The sequence below is a fragment of the Austrofundulus limnaeus genome, unplaced genomic scaffold (assembly GCF_001266775.1).
Source record: "Austrofundulus limnaeus strain Quisiro unplaced genomic scaffold, Austrofundulus_limnaeus-1.0 Scaffold170, whole genome shotgun sequence".
NCBI lineage: Eukaryota > Metazoa > Chordata > Actinopteri > Cyprinodontiformes > Rivulidae > Austrofundulus > Austrofundulus limnaeus.
In genome coordinates, this window is record NW_013952572.1 from 1,162,682 (window position 1) to 1,168,376 (window position 5,695).

Below are 5,695 nucleotides of genomic sequence, written 5' to 3' on the forward strand. Positions count from 1 at the left end.
CCCTCTCATTTCTTGATTTTTAATACCCATTTCTAAAAGTAAAATCCAATGAACAAAAGATACACTGACCAGGGACATATTAAAAATGTCTTTATTTTACAATCATTTGGGCTATGAGTAATTTTTAGATTTATTATTTGCTTTGTTACAGGTAGCCAAGAATTGTTTTCTGTTTTAGAGTCTGTTCAGTGTGTTTTTAGGTRTAGAATAAGAATAAATTTATAATGCAACCTCCTGTTTGTGGCACAGTTTCTCAATAACCGGCTGCCTATTTCCATCAGTTTTTACAAGGTGCTGTGTGACTGATTGATGATAAGGGATGATTGAATCCATCATATCTGTCCAGGGAAGAGTGTTAGTTCCCACTCGAGTTGGCGACTGAACATGGTAAGGGAGCAAATGCAAAACTGGTCTGAAATCAGTGAAGTGTAGCAGGAATATTGCCACTCAAGGAAGTCTTTGCTGTGTCGGTGCCAAAAACATGACTTACATTATTTAAAAAACAAAGCCATCCTAGATCATTAGTTGCTTTTAACTCAGTTCTCATTGATTATACCTGTTCTTATAAATAAGGTTTGGTACACTTTAAAACTCAGAAGTTGTGGAATTACATGTCATTTTTAGACAAGCCAAATGTGTTTGTTTTCAGTATGTGTTTCTAAAGACTTTCAGTTACCACCACACCAAAATTTAGCTCAAAATTTGTGACAAATAAACATAGTTATATGTTGTATGTGAAATAACTACCACATGTTCAACTAAATATATATATATATACAGTATATATATACATACATACAGTATATATCCCTTTGTGCATTTCACAGATAATCTGTGAAAAAATAAAGCTCCTCTGGTTCCTTACAGTGGTCCTACAGCCATTTTGCAGAAATATACTGCCCAGAAACAGCCAATCAGTGTCTAATCAGAGTCAATCTAACGTTACAGAAAAACTGTCAATTTCTGAATGTTTATCTGCTGTCAGTAGTAGCCCTACTGCTTGCAGGCTCCACATTCACAACCGGCTTCGCTAGTGCAGCAGACAGCAAGGAGGAGGGACCTGCAAGGTATGATTGTTTAAATTTTCAGGCAAAGTCTAAGGTTTTCTCAAAACTCCTTACTGCAGGTTCAATTTCCTTTTTTTCTCTCCCTTTCTCCTGGCACATGAACACTACAGATGCAGGAGAGCTTTTCACAATTTGTGTGGGAGTTTGCCACCTGCTGTGAGTGGAGTGTTAGGAAAATGTGAGGTGCAAAATTTTAAGAGAAAACAATGCATAAGACCACAGYATGAAACAATGTGTTCTTGAGTATCGCTCATACCCTAACCTGAATACAAAAAATCTACTACTAAGAATCTACTACTAAAAGCAGAAATATCTGATTGTAGCCCTAAAAACCTGGTTTGGTTAAAAAATGAAAATTATCATATTTAAAATTAGGCAAGCATTGCTTATTGTCCTTTAGGTTTTATAAAAGTATCCAATGAGCTGAACATGTTAACATATATGAATAGTTAAAATGCCACAAAGTATAAGAAAGTGAACAAAAAACCTGGATCAGCATTTACAGTATTAACAACCTTGTAAAAATTCATCATAAATGTCATTTACAAATGAGCCTTTGCCTTGTAGACCTAAAGGTTTTGTAGCTTGAGTGATCAGAGTTAGCTACTTTAAAAAGTTTTTTGTCTCTGGGAAATGTTTCTGTGGAGGGATTTTGTTGCTCTCCTCAGTGAAGCCATCACCGCCAGAACTTTAAACCGGACACAGTCACAAAGAAGGAGTTCTGTTTGAACTTTCGCCACACAGCCTGGCAGAAAATAATGGTGATGGTGATGGAGTTTTGACCTGTTATGTTGGTGCTAGTGCATCACTTTAACTGAAGGTTTCACAGAACCATTTTTTTTGGAGTTTTACATCTTTCTGCCATGTTGCCAGAGAAGCATATTTCAGCCACTTTCACTACCACTGATTATTATTTTTCCCTCTGATTTACCAAGCGAGAAGTCAGAGACAACTTTTAATAAACTAAAGCTGCTGCTTTTGCCCAACCAGCAAACAGCAATATATTTTCCTGCCTGTGTTTGTGTGTCTGTCACTGAAATATCTTATGAACTGGGCAGATTTTTAATGACACTTTCAGAACTTAATGATTGGATGTATATCTAAAACTAGTTAACTGCTGGAGGTGTCTGCCACAGCTGATCAACATTAGCAAATACAAAAATTGCTCTAACTCAGCCAGTTTTACAAATAATGAGCTAAAATTTGGTGCAGTCATAGCAMTATCATGTAATTCTCTAGGTTTGACCAAAAACAATAACTCTGTAATTTTTCCACAATAAATTAATCTCCGTTTAAATTGCTGAGATAAAACAACAAACAATTTGCTTTCCTTCAAAAAAAAAAAGATTGGGCCTCTTTAATTAATGAAGTTATTAAACTATCATAATTAGTAAAAATAAATAAATAAATCTCGTTGCAAGTTAGATGCATTATGTTGAGTAATTTTCACCTGTCTTTAAGCTGCACTGTGGCAAATTTGAGCATGTATTGTCATTTTGCTGGAATAATGAAGTAATTACTGAACCACAATCAGTTTTGTCCTCAGTTAATGGAGATTTAAAAGATAACTTGTGCAAGCAGAGGGAAAATGAATGTATGAGGCTCTGACCTCAACGTCTGCAACCTCCACCATTTCAAACCACACAAGGCCCTAGAATGATAGGCTCTTTCAATTTTCTGTGCAGGAAATTAAGCTGCAAATTCAGCTATGACCCTTGACTTTTTTCTTTATGCTGGTTTGAAAGCTGTGTATTAATCCTGTTTTTTAATATAGTTTATGGTGATTTACTGTTAGGTGTTATTGTGTTTTAACTACGTGGCAAGTTTAGAAATGTTTGTACAATAAAGCATAGCATGACGGAAGAAAAACTACTATTACTWTTATAATCATAACAGTGTAACATGCTGTCATTTATGTTTTAATGTGTCTGTGTGCCAAATTTAAAAAGACACGTGTGCAACAGGGCTATTCAACTGGCGACCCACATTCGAATGGTATACATTCTATCCGACCTCCCAATGACACCCCCACTCCCACACACACACACCCCATCTACCACCACACCAAGTTTCAGCCTAATATTTCTATAATGGCAGGATAATGGTCAATTTTCCATTTCGGCTATGGTGGCGATCTTGAATTTTCACTTTGTATTTATTTTGTGATGGGGATTGTTCTCAGCTACCACCCCTCCAATTTTCATCCCAATATGTTCTAAAACAGCTAATAGTTGTTGCTGCTTAAAATTAGATCTTGTGGCCATCTTGAAATTTTATTTAGCTAACTAACCCACCAAATTTCACCTTTGTATGTCTGAGAACCACTGATCAATAGAGATGTTAGAGTACAGAGCAGCTGCATCTCTTTCAAATGAAGACCTCTGAAATGTTTTCTTTAAACAAATGGCTCCTGTGTAAAAACTATAAGGTGTATTAAAATAATTCTTGAACCATCAGTGGGAGAAGAGATTGGCTCTTACTTGTGTAAATTTTCTAATTTTTAGAGTGCTTTGTGTCACATACATGACAATTTTGTTGTGCTTTATACAATGACATTAAAGGCTATTCAAAAACATTCTTTGTTTTGGTTTTAAAGAGCAAGTGAAAGATTTAATACAGAAAAGTATAGGATGAAAACTRGTACCATTCTGCCTTTTGTGGCACTTTGAAGGAATCCCATGTGTCCTATTAAAAACGGAAAGAAATATTGACTGACAGAAGACAAAAAAAGTCTACATTTTGTTATAAAATTTGTCTGTGCATCACAAAACTTGTGGCTATAGGAAGAAGTTGTTTGCTGAGAAATCATTGATAGTTAAAGTTAAAAACTCTTCACTAGGTCATGGACTTTAATGGCAGTTCTTTTTTTCAGTTGAGGGTTGAGGTCAGTGTATTCCTGAGAGGTTTTCTGACATAGTTTTCTTCCTATTTACGCCACTACAGAAACCCAAAAAGTAACAGCACACCAGGGAGCRCTGCGCTCCCTGGTAAGAGGGAGGAAAATGTAAAATATATTCTTATAATGCTGTTATAGATGTTGGTTTTACCCACTAATGTGTAGGAATAACAAACTATATTTACCACATAATGACATTTATTCACTAATGAATTTCCACAGACAGACTGGTATTGTTTCTGTCACTGGGCGCTGGTCAGAATGCCCAAGGAGTGCCTAAACCAATCACGTACAGTTGCCTGGCAGGTTAAAAAATAAATTGGCCGATCAGTGTTGCAGAATTTATGGTCTTGGGGCACTGAAAATATTGCCCTCACAGCAGAGCTTTATAAAAAAAAAGAGGCTTCTCATAGCGTAGCAGTTAGATAGGCAGAGTTTGGAGAACCATTCAAAAAATGGAGGAGTTCATCAATTCAGCTAAGTCTCTTAAAGCAAAACCTTTTTATAAGAAAACAAATGGAGAAGCTTAAATTAAGTAAGCTTGGACCTGATCAGCTGGACAGAAATAGCAGTAGACCAAAGACAGAGGGAGAGTTTACACATTTTCCAGGACTTAGATTAGCAACAACAAGGCTTGGCTAACTGTTTGTAGTGAGGCTAATGTTTTGCTTTCCCTGCCTCCTTTTTCAAGAATCAGGATCTGACCCATCATGGATTAAGGAAGGTGAGAGAAAAGCCAAATTTCCACCAGTGGGCAAAAAGGGTGCATTTTTGGCTTTAAATGTTTCCAGAACCTACTGGGGGCTTTTGTTTTAAAAACTAGGGTGTCAGATGACTTCCTCTGGTACTTATTTTTAGCTTGACACCCTTTTTGACCAAGTGGGATGGTTTAGGACACCCTCAGCTTTCAGAAAAATATCTGTGAGTTCTCTGTAAAAAATGTAGTAAATGTAGCAGAAGGCTGACTAAAATCTAAATTTAGCAAAGGACAAATGAAAAGTAGCAGAAGCCCAGTGAAAAATAGTAAAAGGCTAATGAAAATTATAAAAAAATGGTGTGGGGGGGGGGGGCGGCAAAAGCTTAGCTTAACGTTAAAAGTAGAAAAAGGGTGGCTAAAAGAAGCAAAACAGTTCTTAAAAGCTAGCACAAAGTCACAAAAGGCTCACTAGAAGTTTCAAAACTCTGCATTATAAACTACAGCTCAAACAGACCACAATCATCACTTTTTGAATGTACTCACGTTTTGTCAGTGGTTTCAGTCAACTAGCTATAAAAATAGAAAACAGCTTCTTGAAGATGCCTACATCATACAGGAACACGTTTTATTCTYAAGTGAAGTTTAAAGACATAATTAGAAAATGAAGTAAAAAGAAAGTCCAAATGAATGTAGCATCAAATGTATTCTTTGATTGCTAAAAACATTGACAGTATAAAAAAAAACTTTGATCAGTTGTGTTTATTAGAGTTTTTTAAAAAGTAAACCTCTCACGTCAGAATTTTAAATTAAGAAAATCCCATGTTAAAAAAATAAGAATTATAGCCTTTTTGTTTAAAACTTTAAAATAACATGATTTGTAACCTCATAATTTAACACAGAATACATGTGAAAGGTATGTGTTTGTGATGACTCTCAGTAACAAACACATCCAGTTTTAGCTCAGTTTCTATAAAAGTTGCTGAGTGTGTGTGTGTGTGTGTGTGTTTATTAGAGTTTTTTAAAAAGTAAACCTCT